The following is a 21,041-nucleotide window of genomic DNA, read 5'->3' as shown; positions in this document are numbered from 1 at the left end:
AGCAAGGAGACGATGGCAGAGGCCTTGATCCCTTCCCGGAAAGAAACCATGGCCTGCTCGTGATCCATTTCTGCGGTGGCAAGTTTGAGCTCAGTCTCTTGAGTGACCTTCTTCATCAAGCTCTCGTAGTGCCAGGACTTTGCTTCGGCAATGGCACCTTGATCAGCAACAGTGCTTTCAAGCTGCTTGATTCTGGCTTCGTGGAGTGCAACAGTACCGCAGGCATCATTATACAGGTGGAGCAGATGCTGAAGACCCTGCACATTAAATTCAGGTATGGGTTAGAATATATTAATCAGGATATCCTGTCAGGATATATATGCAGGATATGTAGCAGGATATTACCTTGTTGAGGAAGGATGTCATTGGCTCTAAGGAGTCAGAAAAGCTGAGTTCATCGTAGGAGAACCCCTCGGAGCCTGGGGCACTGATTTCAGAGCCCTTCCTCTTCTTTGCTGTGGAAGCACGGGTCCTAGGGTTAGCCTTGGGGGCCGGCAGTGGCTTGGAGCTGGTAGCAGCAGGTGTCTCTTTCTTGACCATGACAGGAGTAGGATAACTGTCAAGCTCATCAAGGTCAAGGAGGATCGGAACTTTGCTGGAGTCTGCACAACATGGAGTAAAAATTCTTTCCTAAGATATTTCAAATAAGAACATGTATGCAGGATATTGAGCAGGATCCTTACCAGACATGTTAACACTGGAAAGAGGGCTTGGAGTTGGTGGAGACGGGTTAAAACTTCTTTCAGCTTCAGGAAGGAGTCTGGTAGCATCAATCCTTTTCTGTGAGTCTGCAAGAGGAGATGCTAGCTTCCTAAAATCAGCTGCAAACAAGACAGTAAAAAGAAAGTTGATCAGTTCAGGATATGAAACAGGATCATCCTAAAGCCATAAATCCTACCCTTTCTCAACCACTGCACTGGATATTCCGTTCCACCAGGGATTGAGTCTCTTTTTACAAAGAAAAACTTGGACTTCCATTCCTCCTCATTCCTGGTGGCACGAAGTACCAGTGGGTCGCTGGAGGTAGAGTAGAACAAAAAACGGCAGGAACCATGGCATCTAAGCCGATATGCTAAGGGGAGGTCATGAACGGAAAGGTCAGGAATATGGTTGTTCTTGATTTGATCAAGAACGAGCAGGACTCGCCATAGCATTGGCATTGTTTGACTGAAGCAGAATTTTGTGGTATCGAAGAACTCGGTGATGAAATCGGGAAATGGAAACTGTAGCCCCAAGGTAAAAGGAAAAGCGTTGAAACATATCCATTCGTCGGAAACCATGTCTGATCGGATTTCCCGATCAAATGGCCGGAACACCGTCCCTTCCGGGAAGATGCCGGAGGTTTTAAGGGCCGACAGATGTGCGCTGTCAAAGGTGCATATTTCCTTCTCCGGATCCTGGAGAATATTTTGGTGAATAAACGAAGGAGCGGAGTCACCGGAGCTTGACCTTGTCTGTCTCGCCATATCTTTACCGGAATAGTATAGAGGAAAGAAGTAGAGAGAGAGAGAGAGAGAGAGAAGGGTTTTACCTTTTTCTTCTTGATAAAGATTAAATGGGGCGAACGAGAGAAGATATAGGGGAGTAATGAGTAGAAATAGGCTGAACGGTTACAAGCGGTCACATCAAGTCCTATCTCTTAATTGCCTCGGTTATTGTGAAAAAATGTAACCGTTAGGACTCAGGATCCTTAACGGCAACATTTTTGGGGACAATTGTTATGGGTAAAATTCTGAGCTCCTCATATCCTGGGAAATATCTTGGGTAATATCTTGAATAAATGATATCTGCTTATATCCGAGATGCTCATTCAGGATATCTATAATATCCTGAATAGTATCCTCAGGATTACTAACGTGTTGAGTGCAGGAGTATGCGTGCAGGTGCCCAACGTTCACAAAGACTCTTTCTTCAAGAGACTCGGTCCAGGTCGTTCAAATGAAGACGTTGAAGCCGCATTACCCGGACTACAACGTTAACAATGGAATATTCGGAAGCATCCCGTATTTGTAGGAATTTCAGTTTGTATTTGATTACTATAAATAGGTGGGTATACCAGATCGAATAGGACATCACGGCTACACTCACTACACTTACACACTTGTTCTCTCGCAACTTGTACTCTCACACAAAGCATTGTAACACTTAGCGATCTGGTCAATATCATGCACTGTATCCTGATATTTGAAGCAATAAAAGAACTAGGCAGCTGCGATTGTCAGCTCCCGAGGTTTTATGCCGGCGATCTAGATTGATCAAGGGCTTTCCTCGTACATCTCGTGTCAAACCCTTTACTTTTTGCTCATTGTTTGATCGTAGATACAGCTCAATATCCTGAGCCGTATCCTGAATACTGTTTTTCAAAACGACATAACCAGCATATTTTCAACACACTTTTTAGCACACTACCTCACTTAACTAATTTGATCACTAAATTGCTTCGGTAATTTTTGACCAAAACAAGCATTTCCTTGATATCTCTTTTCTAGTGCATCCCATATCTCTTTCGATGTAGTGTATTTCTTGAACGTATGTTTGATGCCATCAGGTAAAGACATTTTAATTGCAGCCAAAGCTCTCTTTCGGTTTCATACATTTTCTTTTCTGCATCCTGCATGTTCACATAGGCAGTGACACATTGTCTGCCTTCAAAGTCGTGTGTTTGTTTCACATGCACATCTTGAATACAGATCCACATCTATGTGTCCTGATATTCGATAAACGACTGAAACTGTCTTTCCATGTGAGGTAATTTTCTACCTTCATCATTTTAGGTGGTTTGTTCGTTGTGCCAACCTCATGCTCCATCCTCAACAACTCGTTCAAATTCAACATATTCGACATCTTTAACACATCCGGCTGGTTAAAAACGTTCAAACAATTTATGAAAAACTATTTTTACCAAGTTCTACTGTTAGACTTGTCTCGAGAATACGAATTCAATGATATATATTGTCCAAAACCTTTTTCGGAATTTTCGTGCCTTTTTATCCTAAAAATAAATGGAGTCTAACCGAGATCTCGAGAATTCGGGTGATTAACACCAGTCAGAACCAGTTGCTTTCGAGTGATTAATACCAGTCGCAACCTCAAGTAGCAATCTCTGAATATCAACTCGAAATCTCTATAGCAACCTCTAAAAAACAAGTCAAAATCACTGTAGCAATCTCTGAATATCAACTCGAAATCTTAGTAGCAACTTCTAAAAAACCAACTCGAAATCACTATAGCAACCACGAATTTCAAGTTGAAATCTCTTGGAAGTTTCTAGAACTCGAAACCTGCAAAACAGACTGTTAAATATAACGTCGCAACCCCGAGAAATCAGGAGCTCAATAATTAAAAGATTTCGTGAAATCTTCTGAATTATCTTCAACGAATTCCCTTGATTCTCGCAAACACTTTCTGAAAATCACCAATCCAAATCAGTCTTGATTTCTTGAATATTTGATGAATTGATGAAGAACAGAACGATGAATAGGACTCGAAAACAACCAATAATAGCCTCCATTGTACTCGCAAACTTCAAATAAAAAATACCAGCTTTTCAACAGAATCCGAGCAGCAATAACCACAGCCGATTTTCTTGAATCCGTTTATCAATCTCGAACCAACAATAAGAGCAAATGCTCTGATACCAATTGTAAGTCCCTATCCCTTGGATCGTAACGAGATTGATAATCAACCAAGGGTGCGGAATCCCCTTGATAGATCGATGAACACATAAACAAGAAACTAAGATGAAGAACACGAGAACACGAAAACAAATTCCCAAACTAATCTTCTGTGATTATCAAACGTAATGTTTACAACCACTCAAGATCACAAGAACTCACAGCCTTTATCTGTGTTTTCTCTAACTCTCTCTCAATCTCTAACTTGTCTCAAAAAGTCTCTCAAGTGTCTAACCTAAACCCTTAAACATAAAGCTATTCATATACTATAGTCATATGCGAATTGGGCTAGGCCCACATAAATTATAAACACAATTTGGACTAGACATAATGGACTAACCATTAATTTCGGACTAACCCATTAACTCGAAATCCTTAGACTTCATATCCCAAATATCCAAAGACCAAGCCAAAGCTGTTATCACATAACATGCACCAACAAATGCCACTATAACTAAGATAATCTCTTAAAAACCCAAAGTGCGGAAATCATTAAAGGATACATAAAAGATGAGTCGGAACCAAGTGATTCTATCTTGTCTATTTGTTTCTTTTATTTATTTAGTTTCTTTCTTTATTTTACTTATTGAAAACATTTTTCTCAAAATTTGGTTAGATTAGATGTTGACGATATTATGGTATTAAAAGCTCATGTATTCTTGGACGACATCGGTATCCTACAATCACTATACTACCCCAACGATGGGTGCACTTGCCCTAGCGTGTTGTAGAGAGTGATAATGTTATATCGCGTTTTATAAATTTAAAGCTTAATAAACGAGTAAAAAGTAATTTAAAATATATTAAAAAATCTTACACACTCGCACAACATCAGCATGAACAACACAAACTCTTAAATATCATGACCTCTTATTGTTTACCTTCTTTTTTCTGTAAAATGCTTGTTGTGTTGATGAAAGTGAATCTTGCATCTGGTTTATCTTTGTTGAGTCCCTCAACAAGAGTTTTTAGCTTATTGTTGAATACATATACAACATCACTGAGGAGTTGTTTACATGCTCTTCCTTTAGGTGGCCACCTTTTTACTATTAACGGAGTGCAACCCAATTGATCTAGACCGAACAAAGCAACCTCCCTACCTCCCAAGTTATAGAGAACCTGTCATACACCAAAAGTTAAAAAAATCTACAAAAGTGTACGTAAAAGCTAGTGAACGAAGATATAAGTAACAAGGTGTATACCTTTAGTTGTCGATAATATTGTACCATAAGGACATCTGTGTATTCTTCTAGTAAATATAACTCTGATGAGTCATATCGATAATCTGGGGATGTAGCAAAGTAGTTGTATATGTAATCGTTCATGCCGATGTTTATAACATATATGCATTCTTTTAGGAATGTTGTGTTCTTTTGTATGCGTGAAATGTGTGAAACTGTTGAATTGTGATGAATCATTTGTTTATACAAGCTGAATCGATCACCCTGTGACGAAAATCACACTAGAATATAAACATGATGTCTATATGCTAATCAAAACTTTGAAGAATGAAACATATTCTATAACTCATTTCTTGAAGTATATATTTGCTAAATGTAAATATCCACTTCACCAATATGATTTATAGTATGTGGTTTCTCCTCCGAGCTACAAGCAAAACACTAAAATTCGCTGAGTGGATCACTAATCACATAGATTGTTATAACATGTTAATATGCCCATTTATTATTAGAAAGAAGGATATTGTTAGGGTATACATCGATCTATAATTCAATTCTTCATTCAATTCTTATGATGATATTTTAAGAACATGTGATGAAAATGTTTTTTTTTTTTTTTTTTTTTTGCAAATGCTCATATTCTGATAATCCATCCTCGTGATTTTTGTAAGCTTAAAGTTATAGGAAATTTACATAAAATATTGATAAATCTACTAATAGAAGGTACATAGTTGAGGCGACCAAAACCCATACGAATTGACCGCTAAAAGAGTTTAAAAAAGCTAGAATTCTATTGAAAAAGTATCACGATTATGATTCTAGTTGTGTCATGCATGCATCTATCATCCAAGGATTGGAGTAAAATTTGGGAAACAAAGCTAATTTAGGTGTTGAGAAATCCAAGTTTGAGGAAATGAATATCAAACAAAGAGCAGACAAGTAAATGCGAAATGGTATATAAAGATCTTTCGAATAGAATTCCAAAATCCAAACAAAGTCATATAAAAACAAGAGGGTTTTTTTTTTCTATAATTTCTAAACCATATGTATAAATGAGTCAAAGTAAACACTTGGAAGGAATGTTCCAAAGAAGTTTTTCCAATTTAAGAAGTAAGAACAAAGTAAAAAAAATCCCGTTTAATCAAATGTAGAAGTAACAATGGCCAGCATTCCAATCTATACGTTGGACAAATGCCATTACTTACTAATGTTTCTTAGTATATCGCATTTGATTAAAAAATTGAAGCATATTTTGACTTATTTTAAAGAAGATAAATGTTAGGAAACTTTAATATAAGTGTTGAAGAAAAAGATGATCAACCTGATCATATGCTGAAGATACAGTCAAGGAACATCACTAAAAAGGTGCCTACATAATAACTTGACAAGAAGAAATGAAAGACACATCTTCAACTAAGTATCAGGAAGTGATCAAGAAAAGAAGACAATCAAGAAAGACCATTCTAATAAAATCTGATGATAAATCTATTTATCATCAGAGAGTCTGGTAAGCCTGATCATCAGAAGAATTTTTGATGATCAATTTCATCGGAATTCTGGTAAGCTGGTCACCAGAAATTCCTAATTCCTGGTGGACCAACTTGTTTTAGAGATAAGCCCTGACACAGCTGAAAAGTAGCAAGTTGGCAATAACCGATTTAATGAATATGCCAAAAAAGTCACTTTGTGCAGAGCAAGTGAATGAATAAACAAATGTTTATTCATGATCCAGACTCTCTATAAATAGAGACGTCAACCTAGAAGGTTAAATGAGTTGAGCTAAACGTTTAATACACACACCACAAATTCCATTACCCTTCACAGAGAATTCTTTAAGCATTCATTTTGTAACAGTCAATAACTTTGTTTTACAAAGTCATTAATATACTTGAAAATTCTATAAGTTGTTTCTTGAAAGTTTGATTTCTAGTTCTGCACAATATTTTCCTATTTGTTGAAATCTACTTGCCATATTAAGTCTTTGGGTATCTCTATCTGGGATCATCAATTTGTATCAGAGCAGATTGAATAAATCATTTTCAAAAGATCAACTACTTATATTTTTTTATATTCATCTTATATACTAAATATGGCAAACTTTCAAACCTGGAATAATGCTTTCAACATTGGTTCTATGTCAAAGCCTCCGACTTTAGTCAGAGAGGAGTACCCCCAATGTAAAATCAGGATGATCAATTTCCTAAATGGACATGATCGAGTACTGTTTCAATCTATTGTGAGAGGCTCACATAAACCAACTATTGAAATACCATAAGTTCCAGCAACTGAGCACACACCAGCTATGCCTACCTCCTTAGATCCTAAAAGTGAAATACATTGGAATCAAGAAGATAAGGATCTGGTAGCTGCCGATGAAAGGGCCAAATCACTTCTGAATATGGCACTTCCAAACGACATATTTTCACAAGTAGATGCTTGTGCATTTGCTAAGGAAATATGGGACAACTGGAAAATCTTTGTGAAAGAGGAGAAAGAATGAAGAGAAACAAGAGAACTAACTGTGTTTCTTCATATGAAAGATTCAAAAGTCTCCTAAATGAGACTCTTTCAGAAACATATCACAGGTTCACTAAACTTTTAAATGAACTTAAAAAGTTTGGTATTGAAAAGTCAAATGATGAAAAGAATGTTAAGTTTCTTGATGAACTGCCAAGAGAGTGGAGAAGTCTTACAATGACCTTGGCATCAACCCTTGAATTAGGGAATATGAACTTACATGATCTTTACAGCATCCTTGTCCCAATAGAGGAGGAAATCTATGAAAATTTTAACCACAAAGGTGGACCTATAGCTCTTGTTTCAAGCATACAAAGAGTACCAATTTCAGATCCACAGCCCTCTCACTACTAGAACATAGAAAATTCAGATGTTTCATCATATTTTTCAGTCTTTGCAGAGGCTATAGCTTTGCTCCTAAAAATCTTTGAGCAAAGATTGAGAGATGGAAGTGGCAAATTCCAAAAGAGTGATAGGGGAAGGGTGGAAGGAAAGTCAAACATGTACAGTCAAAACCTGTCCAACAACCATAGTCAACCAGTGAAGGTTCATTTACTTCAAAGAGGAAGAAAGTTATAGACATGACTGATAGTGAGAAAATTGAGATGTTAATTCATCAGTTAGGTGAAGCCGCAACCCAATCTATTTGACAAAACAAGTTCATGGCTGAAAAACAAGGAATGATTATCAAACAACAGCCTGAGATCAACAAGTTGAAAGCTGCAGATACTGGGAGATCGGCTGAGTTGAATGACTAAAGCAGGAGAATACAGAACTCGAAAAAAAGAAACATAGAGCTTGAAGAAATGAATGAATGAAAGATTTGCATTGTGGTATGAAGCCCAAGATTATAAACTAAAGATAGCATTTGAGGGAATCAAGAATACATTCACAAAGATAAATTCTACGGTTGGTACCTCGTGGAAGGAAAGATGCAAACCTGATGTGGTTATGCAAAAGAAGGACCACGACAAAGAAAATCCTCTGAATCTTGAAGGACAACCTGGCTCATCCAATCTGGATGCATCTGTCGCTACTGAAGGAGGTTCTAGTTCACCCGTTGTTGTTAAAGCTACTCCAGTCACTTCAGTGACACCTACCAATGAGTTAGCTAAGATTGGTGCACTGAAAGATATCAATGAAAAAAATATAAGGTTTGGAAAGATAAACTCTTCAAGCCTCAGTTCCCACAATGGATTCAAATTCCTTTTAGAGTAAATTGCCATTTTAGTCCTTGAAGTTTGTCCAAATTTGCCATTTTAGTCCAAATAGTATTTTTTTCTCCTCTGGGTCCCTGACTTTTCCCTTTTGTTGTCATTTTGATCACATTGCCTAACTCCGTCCAAAAACCTCATTTCTAACCAGAGGTATTTTGGGGATTTTCAATTTAAATCTTTTAAATTGCCATTTTGATCCATTCTTTTTATTATATTAAAAAAATAAAAGAAAAATATCTAATGAGTGAGACCCACCCCTACCCTCCCCTTCTTCATCAAACCTGCTCTCTCTCTCTCTCTCTCTCTCTCTCTCTCTCTCTCTCTCTCTCTCTCTCGCTTTACCTTCACCTCACTTTATATCTCCTACACAACACCACCGTAAACACCAGCCACCACAACCATCAACACCAGCCACCAAGTCTCTGGGAATCCCACCAAACCTATCCCTATGAATGACAACAATAACCGTCATCAATCGGACCCAAGCGAATGCCCAACAAACACCATCTTATAACAATCCCCATTCTCCCACCACAAGTGTTTCAAATTCTCAGATTCCTTATTCAACAACCAGATGGCCGATTTCAACAACCCATGGTGCACATACCCGCCATCAAACATCTACACACCCAACCAATTATTTAACGATAATTTGTAATCACTCCTCTTTTTTAAATTCAGACCTCTAGTTGCTAACACATCTCTTTATGATCATGATCAAGGTAGATCAAGTAGGGTGGAGCTTGACCTAACGTTTCTTGAAAAGTGACTCATTTGTGAACAAAATTAGGGATTAACCGATGTCCGCCAAGGGGTGGGGATTTGCGATGGTGGAGGTCTTCTTCGTAGACGGCACGGATGATGCGGCAGAGGTGGGGACGGAGTCGAACTCGACGGTGGTGGCTTCGTTGTGATGAACTGCTCATTTCTTAATTCCTAAATTTGAAGACTTTATTTATTGAGATTTGAGAGACTGAGTTGGTTATAATTTTCCTTTTTGTTTTTTTGATGATAATGATGATAAAGTTGAAGTCATCATGGAAAAGCTTGAGAATAGAGAAGTCCAATCCCCCAAATAGCCCTATCTGGGTGAGTTAACAAGAAAGAACAGATCAAAATGGCAATTTAAAAGATTTAAATTGAAAATCCCCAAAATACCCATGGTTAAAAATGGGGTTTTTGGATGGAGTTAGGCAATGTGATCAAAATGGCAACAAAAGGGAAAAGTCAGGGACCCCCCAGAGGAGAAAAAAACTATTTGGACTATTTGGATAAAACTCAGGGACTAAAGGTTCTGAAGGTAATGAAGATGATTCCTTTAGTCAAAATGGAGCAAGATTTTAGGGAACATGAAGTTGTAGTGCTATAATTCAGATACAAGCAAAACATTGATTGGTTATAAAGATGATACTCTGAACTTTCAGATACTGGATTGTGTGTGGATCGTCAACACTTCACGGAAAGATATCCAGACGTTGTTCAACAACGTGATATTCTATGAAGACAACAATGTAGTTCAAGCATTGAAGTTTAAGAAGGTTGTTAGAATATGCTAATATATGGACTCAATTCAGGAGGCGTATGGACGTCGGCTCATAAAAAAAATACTTGGAAGACCCGAAAGAATTGAAGACCGAAGACTACAAGCTGAATCATAGCACCACAACTTCATTTTTATGTGTTTTTTTGGTCTTTGTATAAACGTTAAACCTTGTTATTTGTTTGATTTTGTGTGTGTTGACCAAAGTCAAACGACATCCTCTTGTCGTTTGACTTGGCCAACAACATCAAAACGATATGTGCCTTATCAAGCGACATATGGAGTTGTTTGAAATATTTGATGTCGTTTGGTTCATCCAACGACATGTATAGTCATTTGCTAAAGCGACCAAATGACAAGGCATGTCGTTTGGTCCTTAGCCTTATCGTTTGGACCTGCTGGTATGTTAGTATAAATACCAGCAGTTGTCATTTGTTTTGACAACACCCTAGAACAGATAGTTGTGAGCATTTCATTATGTAATCTGTATTGAACCTCTATCGAAATCAATATACAGAAACTTTTGAGTATATCTTTGTGTGTATTATTGTGTGTTTCTCGGTTTGGTGTGTTAACTTGGATTCTGCACTTGTTAACATATTTACAACAAGAAATATATTGTTCAAGATCATAATCTGGACCTACATATTGCTATGATTCCTTAGTTATGCCTTACCTACCTATAACATTAAAAAATAAACGGTACCAATATAGTGACAATTGACAAATGGTGATTACATTATGAACTCCAGTTTTGTCTAGAATACCAGCACCACCACTAGCATAGTTTACGCCTTTGCGGATCTGGTCGTCGGTTGCGGTAGCATATGTTGGAATGAAATCATTGAAGCCAGGAGTTTGGCCTAAAATGACACAAAAAGGTAAGTTAATCTGAATGATATAGTTGTCCATACTTTTCATATTTACACAGATATGTATACATATATCCACATACTAAGAGAGGAAGATTTGTTAGGCAACCGCAAATTAATAGGTGAAGATAGGGGTGAGCAAAAAAACTAAAATAACTGAACCGTAACCGAAATAACCGAACCCAAACAAAAACCGACGTTTCGGTTTTTGGATTTTTAAAAACTGAAAATTGCGGTTCGGTTTTCGGATAACCATTTTCAATAACCTAAAAAACCGAACCACACTGATAAGTTACAATAGTTAGCCTAGTGCATATATTTTTATGTTTAAGTTTAAGTTGCTTAAGTTTTTAACTCATGCTAATAGAAATTATCAATATTATTCTTGAATGTTAAGTATTTATACTAAAAACAGTAACATGTTGATTTATAATTGAAATGATTTATTTATTGCCTACAAGAAATAACAAAATTTAATATAAAAATTAAATGATCTTTAAAGTATTTTAAAAAAATGTCTTAATAAAGTCTCTAGAAAAACATAAAATTAGATTAGAAGGTTAGGTTTATGTTAACAAAATTAACTAAAAGAAATTAATATAATAACTTAAATGTAAACATATACGAAAGATTCTTAAATTTTAACTCATACTTTTTTTAATCTTAGATAATTTTGTTCCAAAAACCAGAATAACCGAAAAACTGAACCGAACCGGTGTAAAATCCGAAAAAAAACCGAAACCGAACGGTTTTAAAAAACCGAAAACCAACATTTCGGTTTTGGTTTTACACAAAAACCAAACCAAACCTTGCATACCCCTAGTTGAAGATAAAAAGGCAATAGTAATAACACAACTGGTTCCAAAGGTGAACAAGGTGGTGCAGCTTCTCAACTCAGGTTGTTTTGAGTTGAGGGATAATTAATACTGAATATAGACAAATCTAGTCTCTAATAAGTGTGCACTTTGGTTAAGCATGTCCTTGTTTGAACGGACTTTCTGTTAGGTTTCCGTGGTGATCGGTTAAAATTTTATTTATCAAAAACCCGGTTCAATAAATAATAGTTAATTAATTAAGCGAGTTAATTAATAAAACGCAGCGGAAATATAAACTAATGATCAACAAAACGAAACCCGACAGGATCCGGTTACATGCAAATACGAGCACAGTAAAATATATATAACTACCGATGAGAAAGATATACCTCGGTTAATGACAAACCGGTCGAGACACCAAGGTTCAACGAACAAGTGCTAGTAAATGAACCAATGAAACGCGACGAAGGGGGTAGCGCCAAGTGGCGACAGTGGCAGAGACGCGGCGGCGGGGCGACGAAGGCGGCGGCCCGCGGCTGGCTTGATGGCCGGTTATAGGGCGTTGTTGAGAGCATTTTGTGTAGCAACAACTAATTTTGTTCATCTCATCTCTACCAAAATGCAAGACCCACAAGCTCTTAAAGACACGGACATCTTTGCATGCAAGCCAAGTGGCAATCATGCAAAAATGCATGTGTTGTAGTTGGCCAAAGGGTTGGTGCATGACAAGTGGCAAGAAGATCCTTTGCATGCAATGCCATTGGCCGAGATTTAGGTGCGCGACAAGTGGCAATGCAAGAGTGTTCTTGTCTCACCCGGTCCACGTACCCGTCTCTCAGTTCAATACCCGTGTATCGTTCGTAATTGCCAGTTAAATTAGTTAAGTGGATTTTAGTTCGTTGCCCAAGGTGTAACTCTTACGGGTCAAGACCCGGTCGGCAGCGTTGACTTATCGAACCGGACATAATATCCAATAGCTCCCACTTGGACAGTCTCTGATAAGATCTCAACGCAGACAGCCAGCGGTGTTCTAGCTACACATAGCTGCCCCCAACAGGTCATGACACTTTAAAGTCATTAACCAAGGTATCTTCTTTTAGCAACGGCTTGCTACATGAAGACAGTAGACTTATGGCAATTCTCGTCATCTATCCTTTCTGTAAAAGACATCAACTGAACAATGAGACATGGATCAGATTCAATCTCACATGGTGTTCAATCATTATCGTTCTCGTTTATAGAGTCAAAGTGGTCCAATCAAACACACAGTAAGTTTGGGTAAGGCCTTACACTTCACCAGTTCGAATCAACGCGGGCGCCCAGATGTCTAACTGTTACATATAATGTAAGAGTACAGAATCCCATCTTGACTACATACAACTCCCACTGAACTTCAGAACCACTCCCAACCAATGCCTTTATGACTGGCACTTACGCGACAGCGTTTGACACTAATCAAAGAATAGTCTTCAGTAAACGAAAGATCTAGTGTGTATCTCAGGTCAGAGGATACAAAATGAGTATACCAAAATCAAATACATCTTATGACCATAATCCATGAAGATGATTTGATGCGAGTTACATCCAACGTCAGAATAGTCCAAAGTCAACTACTTGAGTCCAAAGTCAGAATAGTCTTAATTCAGAGTCGTTCCCACGAGTCTGACCGACTACGGATAATTTAGAATAGAAGATTCATGGATTAAATGTACAAAAATCAGACACAGTTGTAAGATTCAAGCTTTGCATTTAGCCAGTAAATCAAAGGTGAATTCAAAAGGTATAATTGTTTGAACGTTCGTACACCCAAATACTAAATCAAAACAAATGGTTATCCAATCTAAGACCGATAGCGTTCCCATGCTTGTCCTAAGACATCGGTTTAGTGAACGGGTCTGCTAAGTTTTGATCTGTGTCTAATTTGCTTATTAAGACGTCACCTCGTTCCAGTATTTTCCGTATATAGTGGAACTTTCTTAGAATGTGCTTAACCCTGTGATCTGGGCTCCTTGGTTTGAGCAATGATTCCTATGTTATCACAGAACACCTAGATTGGTTTCTGAACACTTGAAACCACATCGAGGTCATTGATGAATTACTTCATCCAAGCAGATTCTTCCACAGCATCTGATGCAACTATACATTCGGATTCGGTGGATGAATCCGCCACCACACTCTGTTTGGAGCTTTTCCAATAGACAGCTCCTCCATTGAGAGTGAATACGAATCCTAATTGTGAGCGAGAATCATCTCGGTCAATTTGGAAATCAGCATCAGTGTAACACCTTATAGTGAGCTCCTCTTCCACTCCTCCAAACACCAAGAACATATCTTTAGTTCTTCTCAAGTACATCGGAATATTCTTTACTACAGTCCAATGGGCAATGCCAGGACTGTGCTGAAAATGACTGGTTATGCTTAAAGCATACAAGAAGTTAAGTCTAGTACATAGCATACATTATTGAACCAATCACTGAAGCATATGGAACTACTTACATTTGCTTAATCTCAATGTCCGTTGAAGGATATTGCGATTTGTTCAACACGGTTCCTTTAGTCATAGGAACACCTCCTTTCTTGGAGTTTTCATCTTGAAGCGTGTCATCGTTTTGTCTATGTACGTTCTTTGACTTAGCCCTAAAAGCCTCTTAGATCTATCCCTTTAGATCTTCATTCCTAGAATGTAAGCAGCTTCTCCAAGATCTTTCATTGTGAAGCAAGATCCCAAAAAGTGTTTAACTTCGTTAAGCACAGTGATGTTATTTCCAATGATCAGTATATCATCCGCATACATGATGAGGAATGATATGGTGCTCCCACTAACCTTTCTGTAAACATAAGCCTCATCTTCATTCTTGACAAAACCTAACTCTTTGATCTTCTGGTCAAAATGAAGATTCCAGCTACGAGATGCTTGCTTGAGTCCATAAATGGACTTATTGGGTTTGCACACCTTAGTTGGATATTTAGGATCGACGAAACCTTCAGCCGAACCTTATAGACATCTTCAGAGATATGTCTATTAAGAAAGGCGGTTTTGACATCCATTTGCCATATTTCGTAATCATAGTACGCAATTATGGCAGGCAATATCTTGATTGATTTAATCATAGCAACGGGCGAGAAGGTCTCATCATAGTCAATACTTTGAGTTTGAGTGAAACATCTCGCAACTAGCCGTGCTCTATAGGTGTGTATATTTCCATGCATATCGGTTTTTCTCTTGAAAATCCATCTGCTTCCTACTGCCCGAGATTCGGGGGGTAGCTCAACCAAGTCGCATACTTGATTTCCATGCATAGATTGCATCTCGACGTTCATGGCTTCTTCCATTTCTCAGATTCCGAATCTAAGATTGCAGATTTGTAGTTAGCAGGTTCGTCGTTAGACTCAGCTACTAATAAGACTTCGGGACCTTTTAGACGCCATAGACATCTATCAGATTCTTGCGAATTCTACTACTTCTGCAAACGCTTGTGTTTTTTTTTCTGATTCATTGGCAACGACTACTTGTTGATCAGACAGTCCGACTACATCAGCGGTTTTTTGTGGTTCTTGAATTTCTTCAAGATCAACCACATTATTTCTAGTTTCTCGATTAAGAAGTTCTTCCTTAAGAAAGTGTCACTTCCGTTTGATGGAAATCACATTTGCATCAGGATGGTAGAAATAATATTCGCTTCTTTTATAGTATCCGACGAAAACAACCTTTTCGCCTCGAGGATCGAGCTTATCATCAGAATCACTTGTGATGTACGCATAACATCCCCATACTCTAAGGTATTCCAAATCGGGTTTATGCCCATGCCATATCTCATATGGCGGCATTGTTTACCTTTTAGTCGGAGCTAGATTGACAATACGGGAAGCGATCATAAGAGCATGTCCCCAAAAGGAGTGAGGCAAGTTAGTTCTACACATCATCGATCGAACCATATCAAGTAGAGTTTGATTTCACCTTTCACTCACGCCCTTAAGTTGGGGTGTACCAGGTGGAGAGGGTTGTGAAACTATTCCACACTCTTTTAGATGATTGAGAAATTTAAAGCTGAGATATTCACCACATCGATCTGATCGAAGTACTTTTATCTTTCTATCAAGCTGGTTTTTAGTCATGGTTCTGAAAGGGCCATATACATCATGTGAATGAGTTCTAGAAAACCATTGATCCGTTCACCAACATCGGTGAAGGGGTGCTTTGTGAGTTTGCCAACTAAGCAAGATTCGCAATCATCAAAGGAGTCCTGTCTAGTGGATTCAAGAATCCCCTTGGACTGGAGCCATTTTATGCGTGCCTTACTTATGTGGCTAAGTCTGCAATGCTACAAATATGTTTTATTTATGCCAGCTTTGTTACGCTTAGAAAGATGATATATGTTACTACTTGTTTGAACATCAATCTCATAAATAACATTTCGAGATTTAGCCTCAAAATAAAAGACATCATTCAAGTAGGCTATAATAGAAGAACCATTTAAAACGTACTTGAATTGAATCCTTGTTCAAACAGTGAAGAAACTGAAATAACGTTTCTGGTCAAACCAGATGCATATAAACAGTTATTTAAAGTAACTACAAGGCCAGGGGGACATGAAAAACAAAAATTTTCCAGTTGCCAGAACTGGAACTTTCTTTCAATTACCCACTATGAGTTCCAGGTGGCCTTGTTTCAGTTTCCTCCACTTTTCAGGCTTCTGTAAGACATTAATGATATGGAGACCACATCCGGTATCAAATACCCATGTGTTGTTAGAAACAGTGAAAAGTTCGATAACATAAATGAGAATATCAGAAGAAGTGCCAATGTTATTGGCCTTGTTCATCTTCAGCTTGGCTAGATACTACGGGCAGTTTCTCTTCCAGTGCCTTATTTGGTTGCATTCAAAGCACTAACGCTCCTCATGAGGGTGTGGTTTTGCAACATGCTTGTTGTTGGTGGCATTTATGGCAACAACAACAACTTTTCCCTTGCCTTTGCCCTTTTTCTTGTTATTGGGCTTCTTAACACCACCAGACTCAACCATTAGAACTTGGTTGGTTTTGTGGAATAACCAAGTTTGTTCATCTGGTCAATGTATCCTTTCATCTTTAGCACATGAGTACTCATGCATGATCCTTCCAACATTTTACAGCTTATGAGTTGTTTCATGGTGTCATATCACTCCTGTCAGGCTTGTTTCTGGATCATGCCTTTCAGTTGCTGGATCATGTCAAAAGTATCCATATCTTCCATATTCTTCTGAAGATCAGGAGACATCGTGGATTTCATAAGGCAGGCTATCTCAACGGCATCCTCGTTATGTTTCTCCAGTGCCTTGCGAGTAGTAGTAGAAATACTTTCAGGCTCGGTAGGGACTGGGCCATCTAAGATATACAACCTTTCCTCCATCTTGAGAACTACTCTCAGATTGCGGTGCCATTCGAGAAGGTTGGTGTTATTCAAATTTTTATTTCTATTCCTTTTCAAGTGTAGACTTGAGAATGAAGGAGTTTGTTTTCATTAGACATCTAATTATATATAAGCAAGGTGATACTAATTAGTATTTTCAATGTATATCTCCTTATTTCATGAGGTGAGACGATAAGGAATGAGAATCCGGTTAGAAGCTCTTTCTAAAGGCGGCTGGGGCACGCAACATTAGCAAAAGGTTCAAGCGGACTGACAACGATTGTCAATTGTGAGAAAAGCACAACTCCCGAGGTTTATGAGGCTGCGAGGATAACCTATTGTCCTTGCATTGATACGTTTGGCCTCATCTATGCCACTTTTGTTCTCGAGACAGCTGGGGCACGTAAACACGAGAAGAAAAGTAATAGTCGTCCTAAAACGGTCACATGTGGAAGGGTCGAATGTGTCACACCCCAACCGATGGCGGAATCATCGGGGCATGGCACTGAGCGAAACAGATTGTCCAGGAGTTTCCATAACAACTGTCATCACTATTCAGTTTAAATAACACATCCCATACCGTGTCCCAAATAATAAAACAAATTATTACAGATTACAACTAGTCAAATATTCTGTTCCGACAACTCAGATTTAAATAATAACATATTGTTCAAATGCTCCTAAAGAGCCAGCCTGACAAGATCTACCAACAACTATGCTCTAGTTGCTTATTCCTGACAGACAACTATTTGTTGGGGGGCTCTAGAGCTTTATTCTAGCCTCGCTTTCCTAGCAAGCAAACATCTTAAACACCTGTCACATACGTTAAAATAAAGTCAATACATATAATGTAAAGGTGAGCATACAAGTTTGATAATAGCATAATAGAGTTCGAATAGTTTACGCATAACCAGCATGTACATAGAGGAAAACGAAGCATGTTAGTTATCGACATGGATCTATTGATACCAATGACTGCGGGTTGACTGTCCGAGACAGTTCGCAATACATGATTACCACCGTAATCCATGCAAGTAATTGTCCTTAACAACCCCCGTGTGAACGGGTGCTGAGTCCAAACTATAGTACTACATCGTTAAGGCAGGTAGACAGCATTCCACGTGTAAACATAACAACAAGCATTCATTTAGTCACGTAATACATGCGAATTGGTTAGCGTTCAAATAGTTTGAGTAGTGTGATCGATTGTGTTTTGAAATAAGTAACGTATGTAACACCCAAAAGTGCTAAAAGCAAAAAAGGGATCGAGTATACTCACAGCGATTGGTTAATGGATTGAAGGGAGCGCTTGAGAGTAGGGTTAGCCTGAACAGTTCGATAGCATAACGATGAATACACGTAAAATGGAAACAAGGGATGGTGAATCGAACAGCCTGGTCGATTGGACTGTAGGTTCGATCGGACGGGTTGTTCGTTCGGAAAACCAGTCTGTTCGGACAGTCTGTCCGATCGGTTGGTTAGGCCGTTCGGATAGACTGTTCGAGTGGATTGTTTCTTCCTTTGGATAGGATGTGTTTGTGTATGATGGTTTGTCTTTTTGAGGTTTTCGTTGTAGTATTTGAGAACATTGAAGTGTTCTTACCTTTCATGTCGATCGATCGAACGGTTCGTTCGATTGGTCGGCTTAACTGATCGGTTAGGCACTTCAGTGGTGAGTCCTCAGCAGAGTGTCACCTGATCGGACAGTATGTTCGATCGGGTGGCGTTCCAATACGTCGAACGAGTTGAAAATCGATTAAGTGTTGAAGCATAGTATCTCATGATCCGAAGAGTAATGTTTACCAATCATTCGTTCGATCGAACATCATTTCGTTCAATACCATACTTCTGACATTGTCAAAGTGAGGGACCATATGCTAGCCGATTGGCTGGCCCGGTCGATCGGCTGTCATGTCCGGTCGATTGGGCTGTCCGTTCGGACAGCCTAACCGTTCGGTCAGCATCCTAACCTGGTCGGCCTGTTCGTCTAACACTTGGCTGTTCTGATTATTTGACGTTATATCGAGGTAGTTTGACAACGAGCTGAATCATGGAACTTTCGTTCTTACTTGTTTCCCCTGCTCGGACAGGAATCACCCAAGTCCGGCCGGTGAACGGTTCGGAACGGTAGTTTGATGTTTAACCCGAAGTCGGTGAACCTCGTAGACAGAATCTGAATCTTGAACCACTTATCCATTTGAATGATTGGTGAGTCGACTCAAGCTCCGTTTCTACTGGTTTGAAGGCATTGAGTGTAAAAGAGTTGAAAGAAAGTTGGAAATCCTTCTTTCAATCCTTCACACCACGTAAATGTTTAGATCTATGATAGATCTTAGCTTGTTTATGTGGAAATCGGTTAGATCCAAGCTATTCATGGTGGAATGAGGCCAAAACATGATGTTCTTGAAGAACACCATGATGACATCACCCTAGAATGCTTAGATCTTGATGATTTCACGGTTAGAAATCAAGATTTGAAAGACAGAAAGGTGTAGGAGTGTGTATTGATCAAGAAAGTACTAGATTTAGGATGAAAACTTACCAAAATCGAAAGAAATCTGGGAAAGAAGGGGAGCACGAGCTGGTCGGTCAGGGAGTTTCCAAAAGCGGAAAGGAATGACAATGACAGCCCTATTTATAGGCTTCCCAAAGAGGAAAGAGCTGGCCGATCGGCCAGGCATCCCAATCGGACAGCCTGCTCGATCGGACAGTTCATTCGATCGGCTGGGCTGTTCGATCGGCTGACAGCCTGATCGATCAACAGCCTGGTTCGAGTGTTCGGTACGACGATTTCTGACGTTTCGATTTCGATTGAAGATGATACGAATACGATAGAATTTCCTATTCAGATTACTTTCAGTCCCAATCACTATATCTAACATACAATCATCTACATCTAGCATAGTTTCTTCTCTGCCAATTACCTCAACTTGATTTCGATTGAGTTCGATTGAGTTTTGAGTTTCGATTCGATTGATCACCACAATATATAAAGTAAACATGCACAAGTAACACATATGGCACACACACGTATAACAACAACCAAAGTTCGCGTAATTCGAGATTCGAGTTCGATAATGGTTCGATCGGTTTGATTACTGATTAGTTAACTTATTACTTCCTACTATTCAAAGTCGTAAATCGGTTCGCGTCGATAAATATTCGATTACTTCGATTCTTGATTAACAGCACTTACTCCACATAATACAAATAAAATACAAAATAGACTAATTACAGTCAAAGAAGTCAACTTGGCTTGACTTTGACTTTGACTTTTGAAAACACGGGGTGCACATCACCGTGAAGGATTTTACCAATTTCTCGCTTCAGATCTTCATTTAAACAATTGCGGGTACTTAGCCTTCATGTCACTTTCGAGTTCCCAAGTGAACTCTGCGCCTCGTTTGCCTTCCCATCAGACTTTCACGATAGGGATGCGTGAGCGCCTGAGTTGCTTGGTTTGGCGATCCATGATTTCGACAGGCTTTTCCACGAAGTGTAACGTTTTGTTTACTTGAAGGTCGTCGAGCGGTACAATCAGATCATGATCAGCTAGACACTTTCGGAGGTTCGACACATGGAAAGTTGGGTGGACGTCACTAAGTTCCTCCGGTAGTTCGAGTCTGTAGGCGACTTTTCCGATCCTTTCCAGAATCTTAAAAGGTCCAACATATCGCGGCGCTAGTTTCCCTTTCTTGCCGAATCTGACCACACCCTTCCAAGGTGATACCTTTAGGAGTACGTAGTCGCCAACGTCAAATTCAAGGGGCTTACGTCTTCTATCGGCGTAACTCTTCTGTCTATCCCTGGCTTTCGACAAGTTGTCACGAATCTGG

Source organism: Helianthus annuus, chromosome 15, assembly GCF_002127325.2.
Source record: "Helianthus annuus cultivar XRQ/B chromosome 15, HanXRQr2.0-SUNRISE, whole genome shotgun sequence".
Taxonomy (NCBI): Eukaryota; Viridiplantae; Streptophyta; class Magnoliopsida; order Asterales; family Asteraceae; genus Helianthus; species Helianthus annuus.
Note: the sequence above shows the minus strand (reverse complement) of the source record.